The 15,375-nt window shown below is 41.9% G+C and overlaps 1 long non-coding RNA gene across 6 annotated transcripts; it reads left to right on the forward strand.

The window, feature by feature from the left end:
- Positions 1 to 2,720: 2,720 nt before the first annotated feature.
- LOC308407792 lies at positions 2,721 to 12,580 on the forward strand. Of its 6 annotated transcripts, XR_013973724.1 has the most exons (5): positions 2,757 to 2,836; positions 3,155 to 3,175; positions 3,476 to 3,590; positions 12,089 to 12,302; positions 12,384 to 12,580. It is a non-coding gene; the product is annotated as an uncharacterized lncRNA (long non-coding RNA). The 6 variants fall into 6 exon arrangements; XR_013973721.1 differs by having other exon boundaries at positions 2,721 to 2,836; positions 3,155 to 3,590; XR_013973723.1 differs by lacking the exons at positions 12,089 to 12,302; positions 12,384 to 12,580 and adding exons at positions 7,921 to 8,032; positions 8,676 to 9,033 and having other exon boundaries at positions 2,721 to 2,836; positions 3,155 to 3,590.
- The last annotated feature ends 2,795 nt before the right edge of the window (positions 12,581 to 15,375 follow it).

Below are 15,375 nucleotides of genomic sequence, written 5' to 3' on the forward strand. Positions count from 1 at the left end.
AGTGGTGTTTTTGCTGATCTGTGTAGCAAAATTAATTGAAAACCTATTGATAACTTCTTGTTTCCTCTTGTGATCTTTGTTACTCCCCTCAAGTTTTAATAAAGCTCAACTTGTTAATTAGACACACCCTTAACACACGCTGCAGTACTAACAAGGATTTCATCAGATAAAACATGATTCATACAAACTGACTTCTGTGGATGATCAGTAAGAAAGTCTCCAGTTAATAATTAATTACTGCAATAAATTGTCCTCATTGTTTTAAAGTCAAATCAATGAATAAAATTCTTGCCTGAGCATCTGTTTGTTGTAAGTGATGTGTAGCTGTATTAACTGAAAGCAGCATTGCTCCTTTGTGGCTTTCAAGCAAATTTGTGACGGTGAAGAAGAGTTGCAGTCCTACACGCCTCTTTGCAGCTCGTGTCTGTCGAACCCGGAGGCTAGTAGGCTATGTGTACATGGACCCAAAATGCATTTTTATGACATTTACACAGATTGTGAAGGCATTTAAAAACAAACATAAGAAATTTAAAAGCCAGTGAGCCCAGCACAGGAGCTGGTGAGCACCCTGAATGGTTGTGAGTGAGGTTGGCAGGACCTGTAACATACAGCATGCTCTAATGCACAGGTGTCGAACTCCAGGCCTCGAGGGCCGGTGTCCTGCAGGTTTTAGATGTGTCCTTGATCCAACACAGCTGATTTAAACGGCTAAATGACCTCCTCAACATGTCTTGCAGTTCTCCAGAGGCCTGGTAATGAACTCAGGTGTGATGACCCAGGGTGAGATCTAAAACCTGCAGGACACCGGCCCTCGAGGCCTGGAGTTCGACACCCCTGCTCTAATGGTTCTAATAGGATATTATGTTCGACATGTCTGTGAAGGTTCTCAGTAATCCAGGTCAGTGTTAGAAACACCTGCTGAGAGCGTTCAAACCTGAACAACTGAATAAAGAAGTGAAAGCAAACATTCAGCTCTGTGTTTAACTCAGAAAGAGGACGTCACTTTGATTAACCTTCCTGCCTTCTTGGGACCTTTTTGTGCCACTGCTATGTGTTAAATGGCTGCCATTTCCACTGTGTTCAGTGGAATATAACCAAACTTGCCACAGGATAGTTTTTACCTGTCAATGTTAATATTCCAGTGTGAATTCCTTAAATCAGCCTAAAATGGCTGAGCAGCAGAAATCCCCACACCCATCACCCTGGGGACCATTTTCTGCCCATTGACTTCCATTATAAATGCTATTTTTCAACCCCAAATTATCATCATATGATTTTATTTTTTCTTCTTTTCTTGGATGTCAATGAAGACTCAGGGCCTTGAAGTTTTAATTTTTAAATTGCAAAAAAAATGCAAAAAAAATAATGGCAGGTCAAAATGTATGTTGGTGCCAATCTTTGGTCCATCTAAAGGCCTACTTATAATGACAATCACATATTACTTCAACTGGTTTTTTGTGGAAATATTTAGTTTCGTTTTTTGGTTTTGGGGGCTTATAACACAGGGCGCTCATGTAATAACACTGGGATTTGAAGGGTTAAAACAACGAAAATATAATTAAAACTTTACATGAATATTTCAGGGAGAAGTAGTTTTACAAGGTTGGCTAATTTAAAGTGGAATAAAATATGGATATATGGTCTTTTTATGGCGTGGCTGAGAATGGTCCCTAGGGTGATGGGTGTGAGTTTTTTAAAGGATGGCAGGAGGGTTAAAGTCCTTCTGGCAGCAGCCATCATGTCTCTGATAATAATGTGTCTGATTTTATCAAACGTTACCTGAACACAACACTGATCCTTTCACTTTATTCCTGATCAGTAAACACACCAAACCACGTTTCATAGTCAGATCAAACTGGATATTCAGCCTGTTTATTAATGACAGGTTAAAACTACTGACTCAGTTTGTTTTCACTGTTCAGATTCACTGATGCTGATTTTAAATCAATCACACTGACCTCAGACATTCACCACAACCACACCACAAAAACACACTTACTACACTAACACATGATGTGTGTCTCATTAGCTGCCTAAACTCCCACACCTGATACTCACTGGAAGGTTACAAGGCGCAGACAACATAATGAAGCTCTGTTAGCACCATTTTACTGTCTCGCTCTCCTTTTCTCACCTTTGCAGCTTTTGTCTTTGTAACAGCTGTTCTCTTACTCATCTGCCCCCTCCTGCTTCTTGGTGTGTGTGTGTGTGTGTGTGTGTACATGTTTACATATCTCTGTGGGGAACAAGAGCCCTTATGGGGATAAAATGGAGTTTGAAGGCATTTTTGTTTTCGTGTCAGGGTTACGGTGAGGTTATGGTTAGGTTTGGGCTCAGGGTTAGAGTTAGGCATTCATTTTTGATAGTTATGGTTAAGGGAAGTAGCTCGGGAAAGCACTAAAATATAAAAACATGACTTTGTATGTGTGTTTGTGGGTGCTTTCTTCTAATGACTATTTAGTACTGACTCTCTGACATTACACACATCACTGCTGTGTGGGGACTCTCACCTGCTACTTTAGGGTCTACCTTACAGTATAAAGCAGCATCAGGTGACTGTTGTTGTGATTTGGGGCTGGATAAACACAACTGAGCTGAAAAATGAACCTGCACCAAATTTCAGTGCCTCGTGCTTAACTGCAGTAAAAAAAAAAGCACAAAGACCAACAAGTCTGACCTGATTCTTTGGTGGGGCCCCGATAACTGCTGGAACAGGAGGAACTGGACATAAATTTGACATGTTTAAAGTCTAAGATGACCTGAAACAGGTGCAGTTAACCATGGCTCTCCAACAGTTTGTGCTGCTTCACTGTGGTGATCATTTTCTTCTGCAAAGGTGAGAAAATGGTTTGATTGGTTGTTTTCTTTCTTTAAAGCAAAGACATATCACTTGAAGATGAACTTGTAAGTTAATGTTTAAAGGTTTTCTGTCAAAATTATCAACATCATCAATGACAGAGTTGGATTTTGTCTCAGCAAAGATGCAGATTTTCTTAAAAGCTGTTTTAAATATAGAAACTAAACCTAAAGATCTACAATCCTCTCCCCCTTAAAAGTGTTGTGTTTAGCATGATAGGTTCTTCGAGTTGGAAAAAACAATCAGTGCTTACTTTCACAGGTTTAACAGGTTTATCTGTGTTTTTTTCATTTTCAGGTTGTGACTCACAGCAGCCCAGTAAGCATCCAAAGACATTTGAACCTTGTCTTCCTTCTGTAAGCTGTACAGTAATGAGCACATATAAAACTGTGATGTCCACATTTGTTTCAGACTCTGTTTTCTCTGTAAACTGTGATTTTGTTCTGTAAAATCGTCCAGTTTTCTGAGACAGAGGAGGAACATCTGTGGATCACATGTAAACCACAGTCTAATGTTAAAATAACATCCACATGAATGTCAGTGCTCAGGATCTCCCAGCAGAGTGTTGATCAGTTTTATCTATCTGAGTGGTTTTAATGTGCTGGCTGATCTGTTTAGCTGTTCGTGACGCTGCACCAGGAAGGTGGCCCTGGTTCACTGCTGTAGACACTTTTTCTGCAGGGTCTCTGATCACCGACCAGTGGGTGCTGACAGCTGCATCCTCCGTATCAGAGTGAGTCACTGCTGCAAGTTTATACTTTGTTGAGGCGTAATATGATGATGAAGGTGAAGTGTAATATTTATGTGCACTAGAGATATTTTTAAATATTTCCTCACTTATTTTAACATTTAAAAACAACAAGCTGTTGCACAAATTGCTGAACTGCAAAGTACAGAGTTGTCTGCACAACATTCAAACCAGATATCACAGTAATTTAATTTCATCCAAGAGTATAAAGTCATCGTTCTTTGACACCATTGATTTGTCAAAGATGTGCTGTCACATGAAAATATTGACCTTATTCTGTCCATTCATGTCAGAAGATGGTTAGCTTAGCATAAAGACTTTAAACGGGGAACCTGCTGCTAATAAATACAACTACGCACCTCTGTAAGGCTCATTAATGAACACATGATGGGAAAGACTCAGTCACACAGTCATTTGTTTTGGGAGTTTCCTTTGCAGCTGTGATCAGCTGGTGTCACGTCACAGTCACCACTCAGTTCAACAACATATAAACAGATGTTACATGAGCTCTTTAGCTGATATCCAAAGCCTGCACTCTGTAACGCCAGCATTCAAAAGAGAACTTAAGGATCGGCATAAATTGACTTTGACGTCTGCTAACCTTGGTGCACTCTAACACTGACCACGCTCTGCACCGAGCACCTCTGTAACCTTCACCACAGCCCTGCAAACTAACCAGTTTAACCTCAACTAATCTGATACTTTCATGAAACTTTTGGAAAACACAGAATTATCAGCAGCACACTCACTGATCCACGATCTGATTTTAGAAACTCTAAAATGAATCATAAAGATGTAAGTTACATATCTGGACATGTTGGAAAACGTTCCTGCTTTAAAAAAGTATCACACACAGTTTGTGTGTTTGCTGATCTTCTCTAGCATATGGAGACTATCTCTCCACACCGTTACATATTCCATATGTACGGGGAACGACCCCTCTTGGTCATGGCGTGTGGATGTTTCTTTAAGACACTCCAGTATGCCTGGCTACACCCCACAGCTTACATATAAAACAGCTGTGCGGACGTGACACGGGTGATCGTTTGATCTCCACTTGTGTTGTGTGTGTGTGTGAGTGTGCAGCTCGGCTGCTATGTGTGTTCACACACCAGGGATACGGCTTCAGCGTTCCAAGTGTTCGCTGTTGGCCTGCTTAACATTGTGGGGAATAAACATAATAGACAGGCTACGGTTTGTGCCGGCCTATCGTTAATCCAACCGGTTAGCCTGTCTGGCGTGTCGCCCGCAGCTTGCGGGTTAACGTGACCAGCAGGGCTTGGCTCGTAGCTCGGCTACATTGGGGAGATGTGTCAGAGTTCCAAGCATATTCTTTTACCTGTCAGCACTGTGACGCAGAAGCTTAGAAACAGTGAAGGGGGAATTCAAGTTGTGTCTAGTGCCGGCTACCTGTTGGTGATTGGAGCATGCCGGGTGTGGGAATTAGCCCTTCCTAAGGTCCCATCTAGTAGAGTGGACCTCAAGGTTGTTGCTATCATGCAGCCTCAGCACTTAAGGTGCCGCTGCTGCCTGGTTGGCCTGGTTGCAGGCAGTGAGTAAATGAGCCCTGCCTCCCGGCATTTTTGACCCCTTGCCCGCAGTTGGATGCTGCCGTGCATGGCGGGTGTAGTTGTTTTTGGCCCCTCCCCCGTTAGCCCTTCGGGCCTTCCCTGGGCAGGGCGGCATGAACTACAGGGCTGTGTGGGTTACTTACTGTATGCTGTGCTGGTGGCCATTTTGTCGCTCCCTCTAGGGGATGGAGCTTGAAACGACAGCTGCAGCCAGGCTGGGCATGGGGAGCCCGCCCAAATCCTGTGCCTCTCAGGCTACATGAGGATGATGGCTGCAGCATTCCCTCCCATTGCCCCGCCTCTGCGAGGCCTGGGCCGGTGAGGTTGATGTTGACGAAGCTTCCATCCCGTCTGGCTGCCACTGGCGTAGGGTCCAGTCTGAGGTACACCTGTGCACTACTCATGATGTCAGATCAGCATCCTGATGTGGCACACCTGTGAGGTGGGATGGATTATCTCAATATAGCAGATGTGCCCACTACCACACATTTGGACTGATTTGTGACCACTGTTTGGGAGGGATGGTTATATTGTGTATCTGGAATGAATTTTAGGTCTCTACGTCCATCCCATGGGGAATGGGAGCAGTAACAAAGGTGTTGCGTTTATATTTTTGTTGAGTGTATTTAATGAGAAAAAAATCTTTTGAAGAAAAATCAATCTTTTTTTCTCACCTTTGAAAAAGAATATGATATATGCTCAGCTTCTATTGTCACATGCTTTACCGTAACCAACACCTTGGTTACCATAGATTTTTATCTGTGAAAAGCGCTATATAAATAAATTTTACTTACTTACTTACTTACCTACACTTCGTGTAGTTGACGTGTGATTTAAAAGAATAAAAGATAAAAATGTCACGGCTCGGGTCAGTGGTCAGCCACAGGTGGTGAAGCAGCCACAGGTGGCTGGACGGGCTCCTCGGGCCCCCCAGCCGACGTGGCATGGTGCTGGACAGGCTCCTCGGGCCCCCCAGCCGGCGAAGCAGGAGGCTGGACGGGCTCCTCGGGCCCCCCAGCTGGTGAAGCAGGAGGCTGGACGGGCTCCTCGGGCCCCCCAGCGAAAACAGCCGCAGAACCAGCGGGCACCGGGGCCCCTGGCACACCCAAAACAAAACCAGCAGGCTCGCGGGCCTCTGGCACGCGTGAAACAAAACCAGTAGGCACATGGTCCTCTGGCACACATGAAACAAAACCAGTAGGCACATGGGCCTCTGGCACACAGAAGGAGGGCCGCAGCTGCGCAGAGCCCTGACCCTGCTCAGGCAGTGACAGCCCGGTGCAGTTCACAGCTGGCATCTTGGCCTCCAGGGGTCCAAAGTAAGCTGAGGGCTGTAACCCAGCCTCTGGGGAAGCCCCGGAGTGAGTAACGGTCTCTAATGTTGCCAGCTTTTGAGGAACAGGTCAGTTGTGAAAACATGCGACTAAAACTATACACAATAAATGTGGAGCTGATCAGTAACATTACAGAACGTTGGGGGTGTGTGATCCAAACTAATATGCTACCCTAAACTTTTTGAACCGTGTGAATCCAAGTAGAGTGAGTACCTTCTAACTGACCCATAGAAATACATTTTATTTTCAGTCCGAAGTTTTTCTCAACACCAAAAAATACTTTTTTAACTTTTTTAAAATCAGATCTGGGCAGTTGGAGTCAGTTGATGACTTTTAGATTAATCTTTTCTGACTGGATGATTAAAACCTGTCAGCATTGACTTGTCTGTAGTGGATTTTTCCCACATTTCAGTCATTCAGTGATTTAAATAAAATGAACTTGTCCCTGCGGCTGTCTTTATGAATACCTTGTATCTGTCAGCCTCACCCATCAAATTCAGAGCGGGGGGGGGGGGGGGGGGGGATTAACACTGCCACTACAGATTGTCTAACATCTGATTGGTTATTGTGCAAAGTAAGTCAAGACAGGTCGGTCCTAGATAACCGACTGCTATGAGCTGGTGGTAGTGTAGACTTGGGGCAGCAAGGTATCCAAGAATGCATTTCACAACACAAGAGTCAATTGTGTATGCTCTCAAATTGTGGTCATAAAAATGTTGTATTTGTAAATCAGACTGCATAGTTGTGAATTGTTTTGCAACCTTATAAACCAAAATATTTGAAAATTTTATGTTTGTGCATCTAAAGATGAGAATTTGTGTGTCTGTAAAAAAAAGATTTGTGTTTGTAAAACATATTTATACAAACAAATTTACATTTTTTTGTTGAGGTCTGGTTATAGATACAAAGTTAAATTTGCATGTAACACTGCACTGAAGTTCCCTCGCTTCTGTGTGAGTTTCAACTTTGAGTTGTACAAAGTTGTTGTTGCTGGTTTTCTCTGAGACGGAGATGAACAAAATAATGTTTCAGTTCAATCCTGGTTTCAAAGACCGGTAGAAAAAATGTCTCAGTTGGCCTGAATATTGAATGTTGAATATTCCCCGTGAACTGTTTCCAAACATAATATTGTTCATCTACTAGTTACAAATACATCAAAAACAAGTTTACTAGCATTTCCACGCAAAATTTAAAAAGTCTTTTACTAGTTTGATAAGCACTAAATCGTTTAACAACACAAAAGTGAAGTAAACCCCATATTCAGCTGTAGGTATCATTTAAATGTGTTTTATTGGAGCACACACAAGAACCACTGCAGCCAAACACAATTTCAAATAAATGTACATTTCTTTTTAACTGTTTTGTTTGACCAAAAATCCACTGAAAGTTGTTACTGTTCTGGCTTTATAGACATGTGTACCCTGCTTTAAACGCACATACACTGTATCACCCTGCTGCAGCTGCAGGAACGCCGCATTTCCTCCATTATCAGCTGTGTCATCTGACGGGTGATCATGGATGTGTAAGATCACCTCATTGTTCTTGTATAACAGCAGCCATGTTCTATGTTCACCTCCAGAATGAGAGAAAATGGTAAAGAAGTACACACCTGAAACAGGTGCTGTAAAGACACCTGGAGAAAAAAAAAGTAAACTCCTTTAATTTTTTGTCATTTTCTGAAGAAGCAAGTTTTACACGTATAAATGCAAGAAACACCTCAGTTGAACACTTATAATATCTTTAAATCTCTTTCATTTTTTCAAAATTATCAAAAAAGTTTCAGTATTATGAATCTGCAAATGTTATTACTGAATGTAAACATGCATCATCACATGGCGCATTTTTTTTTTTTGGCTTTATTTACTTCACTAACACAAAACTGTGAAGAAGAATCTTACCTGTAACTGGGCTGTAGGCATTTCCAATATTTACAAATGTGTGATCGTAGATCATAGTTACGTCTGTGTTAAAGGGCCCAAATGGTGAATCCTCTCCAAATCCAACACTGAATATGACCGTGTTTCTCTCTAAGAAAAAAAAACATGTTTATTTCAGATATGTGTTAAAGTATGATTCTTCACATCATTTTATTTCTCCAGATGTTGAAAATCACAAAAAAAAACCAAACGTCTGCTTCAGCTTTATTCTTTACCTTTTTGTTCCAGCTGAAGGATGCGACTTTCGTAGTTTTCCAGCCTGCTTCCAATGTTCAACATCTTGACTTCCAAAGAATTTAATTTTTCTGTCATGGCATTGGTTTCGATAGTACCCTGGGCCACAACCAGGCCACAAAACAACAAAATCAAAAATGAACTGCTGAGATTCATCTTCGAAATTTCACCACTTGACAGACTTCTGACAAATGATCTGCTTTGGTTGCTTTTATGTCATCTACTCATCCGCTATTAATTATTAACATGTACACGTATACTTTTTTTTTTTTTTTTACACATTTTTCTATGTATTTGTTATCTAACTATGTCAACCAAGAACAATGAAAGAAATCAATAAAGAAAGAGCAACACAGCAGTCCTCAACCTTTTTTTGTGTCTCGTACCAGTTCGACAATATTTTCACAGACCGGCCTTTAAGGTTTCAGGGATAAAGAGTACAACAAAATAAAATGATACGACCAAGACAAAAACTGTGGTATTAATAAAAACGAATTCACTGTGTAATTGTGTAAATTTATTAGAAAGTGTCCTCCTAAAATGCACCGACAACAATGAGAGTAACATCCTCCTCTGTGCCCCTTAATGCTCTCTGGTTGCTATGGAAATGCGTAAATATTTCTTTTAAAATAAGACACACAACTACAAAACAAATATAAAGTACATGAAATTGCAAAATTCACCATGACGCTAAATCAGTGACAGCCCTGTGCTTGTTTCTCTGGAATGAGACAGTCCCACCTGGGAGTAATGAGGGACAATGACGCCCGAAACACTGTTCAGAGTCAGATAATAAAAAAACGGAAACAATGTAAAGTTATTTATTTTTTCTAAAAGAACATTTATTGATATCACAGAGGAAAAGACCCAGGGAAACCGAATTAAAAATAAAAACCCTGAAAACCATATATTTCACACCTGTACCAAATGACTCACAGACTGGTGCCGGTCCATGGCCCGGGGGGTTGGGGACCACTGGAGTAACACATTTACTAATAACAGCATTAACTATTATAAATGTAGCATGACCATTACGGTTACTGTTATAATACATAGGCTTTCTTTCTCTGATATTAATTTCTGTGGATTTGCACTAATACTAATATATGGCATCATTGTAGATTTTCTGTCTTTGGCAAGAGTCAATACTAAATGAAAAAAAAAATTTGTGTTAAAAAAATTGTCACAGTGTAATTGGTGTCATGGGGCAATGAACTCTATGTTGTGTCAACACACCAAATATTATAGCTAAAATAAACAATGTAAAAAATATAAATGGTGCATTAGATATAGTTTTTCATCAAACTTGGGGGTTCTTGCAAAGTTCAATCTTTTAGTGAATGATTCTATGTATCCTCAGCTTAATTTCAAATATATCTCTGCTACTCTGTAACCTACACTGTTCTTTACTTTAAATTCAACACAGTACACCAGTAGTCTCATGCAACCTTTAGATGACACAGTTACGTGCCTTAGTTTGTTTTGCAGCACGTTTCATAATATGAAAAAATATGTCACATGTACAGACCCAATATCTGACTTAAAAACTTGTAAGCTTTAAATTTCAAGTTAATCAAATGCCACTGAGCAGTTCTTATTTTTAAATATAACCCCTCTTCTTCCTTTCCTGTCCTTTTTTTATTCTTTTTTTTATTCCTTCTTTTTTTTTATCTTTCTCCATCTCTCAGTGAAGTTCTTTTTTTTTAATCTTCAAAGCAGCTGAAACTTTAGCTAGCAACAGGCTGCACACAAAATGTTTGTGTGTTTGCTGTTGTTTTTAGAGTTCTTTGAAACATTGCATTTGAAATTACCTGCCACTTAACAAAAAGTTACTCCCTTTATGCTTACACCGCTTCAGTATTTCTAGCTAGATGCAAAAGCACCGGGACTGCAACGTCATAGGATTGTGTTACTGTTCTGGCTCAAATCAGTTTGATGTGACGTGAAATAACTACCCTCAAATATGTTAAACCAAAAGTTACAAGTCTGTTTTGAAAATATAACTACAGACATTAAACATGTAGTAGTGGGACTCGCAGACTCTATGTGGACTCCTAGGTTAACGATTTCATGAAGAGCGACAGAATCAGCACTTCTAATGAGAGTCCTAGAAAATGCTTTGTCTTTGACATTGTATCAGATGACACACAGCCTGGCCTCCTTCTTCCCCATATTGGCCAAAAATCATCAGACACTCTGAACACTGAAGACAAATCATATGTAGTGTGTATGTGCACGTTGTCTTGCACTGAGTTCATAGTTAAAACATTGTTGTGCTGAGACACAACAGTCTGTTTCTACTGATCTGTGTGTTTCAGATGCATTCTAGTTCCAGGCTGAACTCGGGTCTCAAAAATGAGAAAAAAAAAAGGGCAAAATTCTTCTTTGTAAACTTGATTCTGTGTTACTGACTCCCCTCATCTCTGATTATTAATAATTCACATGGCTGCATTTATGCTATTCATGATCAACTGTTAATTATTATTATCCCTGTCACTTTATGAAACTACAGTTTGTGCAGAAGAGCAGGTTTTTGAACAATTTCAGCATAACACCATATAATTAGAAAAAGGAAAAAATGAAAGCATATGGATTTCTGTGGACAAGAATCAAGTCACTTATTGCATAAATAGGATTTGGATTGCCATGTTGTCAAGAGTGAATAATATGTCTATGCAAAACTAAATTATGTGCTACGACAACTGGGTAAAACTTGGCACCCTACAGACATATAAATTATCGCTCTTCTGCAGAAATTCAGTTTCTATCTGTGTCAGTCTTTCATCATGATCAGTGACCATGAACTCTAAGTTATATCAACAAACTGTTTTCCTTACCAAAGAGCAAGCACAGTACTTTAGCAGCCAAAACAAACACTTAGAATGTAAACTATCTACTAGACATGATTCCAGTGGGTTATACTGGTGGTGAAACAGCTTGAATAGAGACCATTTTTCTTCTACTTAGAGAAAAATGTTCTGTTTGTTGTTTAGTTGTTATAATACAGTACAAGTAATTCTTTGCAGTTTTACCTACTTAATACCCTTTGTCATCTGATATAATGTGTTATGAAAAATACCGGTTGACTCAGGGAGCAGAACTCACGGAGGCATAGAGTTGTGGTGAAACAATTTATTTACAGTGAAGGAGATGAATTTTCAAGGACAGTGTATATGTCATAGTCCGGGTGAGCACGGGGTTTTTCCACTCCGCTGGATTCTACCTTCAGGCAGAGACTCCAATCAGCTTCCACACCTGGTTCCAATCAAGTCACCTGCATATAAGACCAGCATTCACAACAGACCTCTGCCAGATCTTCTGCTAACCCATGTCAGTGCTAGGCTGCGAACCCCTTGTGAGAACCCTCAACTACTGCTTTTTCCCTCACCGTGTTTTCTTTGTCATAGGACCCACCTGGCAGTCACGTTTCCTGAACTACTCTCATCTCTGCCTGGACGCTGGTTCTGTCATCTGGTTTCTTCCTCTCCACCATCAGACTACACCTGCCTGCCTCCCTGCCAAGTCCCTCACTCCACGCATATTCTGGATCCTCTCTGGACACTCCTCACCCGGAACCCCCTGGACACCCCTTCCTCGCATGACACTTTAAACCTGCAACACGTAAGCCCTAACCTCCATAGCCTAAACCTGCAGCTGTGATTCACTGGACTGCCACTGACTACTTGTCTCTTCTCATTATAGTGACTGCGTACCTCCATCCAAGCCGCTGCCCCTTTTTTCCATCCGTGAAATCCAGCACCTAGCCATAGCACTCAGTTTCATGTTCACAGTTTGGCCTCACAGTTCACAGTTCATAGCATTTCATAATTCATAGCATTCATAGTCTCCTGTTGTGTAATTTCACTAGACACTTGTAAATAAAGCACTGTGTTCACGCCCGTTTGCCTCCCTCTGTGTCTGCATTTTGAGTCCACACCCACAGCCGGGCCCTCTCGGCCGTAACAGTATATACAATAAAATGTGAATGGGGACGTGGAGCCGGGACGTGCAGGTGAGGAGACACTGGTAGCGCACTCGATCTAAGGGAAGAGGAGCAGGAGAATTAGGAGTGTCTTACCCGAAAACGAGAAAAGCATAAAAGAGACTTTACCGAGAGTTTGAGAGCTTACTTGCTACTGTTTGCCAAAAACCTCCGTAAGGGAAACAAACCAAACGAGGCGAGTTTCAGCTCTGGCCCCAGATGTCAGCCTAATGTGTACCTTAATTCAGCCATGTAATAACAACATGTGCATAATAGTGCAAAGGTAACATGACAAAACTCTGTTCAGACAGTGATTCTTATATAACATTTTTCAACTCTCCCAGATTACTCAAAGTGCTCTATACAACATGCCACATTCACTCAACCACACACACTTTCTCTTAACTGAGTGCTTTCTAACTACATTCATACACATTCACACTCACGACATGTAGGAGCCAGGGATAAAACCACTAACCTTCCGATCAGTAGGTGACCTGCTCTACCACCTGAGCTACAGCCACCCACTGGCATCGATGAGTAAACCCTTACTAGGTTTTGGATAAAGTGTAAACTCACAAACCTGTCAAATCTGCATTTGATAAGATAAGATAAGATAAGATAAGATAAGATAGAACTTTATTAATCCCTCGGGTGGGTTCCTCTGGGAAATTCGGTTTCCAAAAGCACAGCACCGACAGAAGTTACAGTTACAGAATGTTATATATATATATATATATATATATATATATATATATATATATATATATATATATATATATATATATATATATATATATATATATATATATATATATATATATATATATACATACACACACACATATATAAGTACAGAGACAAATATAAATAAAAATAAAATATACGAAGGGGATAAATAGAATAAATAGGAATAAAAAATAAAAATACAAGTGAATTGCACATTTCAAGTATTGAGGTCTATTTGCACCATTCACTATTTACAAAAGTATTGCACAAAGGTATTGCACAGTGAGGTGAAGAGGCACTACAGCTTAGTTGTTCCCCCCTCCTTTGTCCTCCTGTTTCCCCTCCCTCTCCCCTCCAGAGAGGAGTTAAACAGTTTGATGGCGTGTGGGACAAAGGAGTTTTTAAGTCTGTTAGTTCTTGTCTTGGGGAGAAGCAACCTGTCACTGAACAGACTCTTCTGGTTGTTAATGGTCGTGTGCAGAGGATGCCCAGCATTGTTCATAATGTCCAGCAGTTTTTTTAGGGTCCTTTTCTCTGCCACTGTCACCAGAGTGTCCAGCTTCATGCCGACCACAGAGCTAGCCTTCCTGATCAGTTTCTCCAGCCTGCATGAGTCCTTCTTTGCTGTGCTGCTCCCCCAGCACGCCACAGCATAGAAAAGTACTCCAGCAACCACTGACTGGTAAAACATCCTCAGGAGCTTCCTGCAGATGTTAAAAGACCTCAGCCTCCTAAGGAAGTACAGTCAGCTTTGGGCTTTTTTATACAGGTGCTCTGTGTTGCATGACCAGTCCAGTTTATTGTCCACCCACAGCCCGAGGTACTTGTACTTGTTGACCACCTCCACCTCCTCCCCCTCTATCTGAACTGGCAGTGGACCTTCTCTGGACCTCCCGAAGTCCACAACCAGTTCCTTAGTCTTTGAGGTGTTGAGTTGAAGGTGGTTTGTGTGACTCCATGCGACAAAGTTCCTCACCAGACTTCTGTACTCTTCTTCCTGATCATCCCAGATACACCCCATGATGGCTGTGTCATCTGCAAACTTCTGAATATGGCATAATTCAGAGTTGTAGCAGAAGTCAGAGGTGTACAGGGTGAAGAGAAGAGGGGACAGCACAGTTCCCTGTGGTGCTCCTGTGCTGCTGACCACAGTGTCAGACGTGATGTCCTTCAGCCTGACGTACTGTGGCCTGTCGGTGAGGTAGTCGGAGATCCAAGCCACCAGGCAGGGGTCCACCTCCGTCCTGTTCAGTTTTTCCTGAAGCATACAGGGCCGGATGGTATTAAAGGCACTGGAAAAGTCAAGAAACAGGATCCTGACCGTGCCTTTTCCCCCATCCAGGTGTGAGTGGGCTCTATGCAGGAGGTACAGGATGGCATCCTCCACTCCGACACCCGCCTTGTATGCAAACTGTAGTGGGTCCTGGGCATGTTGTACCTGTGGTCGGAGGAGGTTGAGGAAGAGCCGCTCTAGAGTCTTCATAAGATGTGACGTCAGTGCCACCGGTCGGAAGTCATTCAGCTCATTGGGCCGGTTCCTTTTGGGGACCGGGACGATGCAGGATGTCTTCCATAGGGCGGGCACTCTCCCCAGTCGCAGACTGAGATTGAAGACTCGTTGTAGCGGCTCCCCAATTTCAGCAGCACATGCCTTTAGCATCCTAGGACACACCTTGTCTGGGCCTGCTGCCTTTCTGGGGCAAAGCTTCCTCAGTTGTCTCCTGACCTGATCCACTGTGACACTGGGAGATGTTTGGGAGGAGGGGAGGGGGGGAGATGTCTTGCTGCTGAGAGAGGGATTGGAGGAGGGGGGTGTCATAGTGTCAGGAAGGGGGGGAAGCGAGGGAGGTAGGAGAGTGGGGAGAGGACTCTGTAGTAAGGGTGAGGGTGGGGGGGTTGTGGGCTGGTCAAACCTGTTGAAGAAGTTGTTGAGTTCGTTTGCCTTCTCCACAGTCCCCCCCCACTGTGCTTTTCTTGGTGTTG

The sequence above is a fragment of the Rhamphochromis sp. 'chilingali' genome, assembly GCF_963969265.1.
Source record: "Rhamphochromis sp. 'chilingali' genome assembly, chromosome: 1".
NCBI classification, from domain to species: domain Eukaryota; kingdom Metazoa; phylum Chordata; class Actinopteri; order Cichliformes; family Cichlidae; genus Rhamphochromis; species Rhamphochromis sp. 'chilingali'.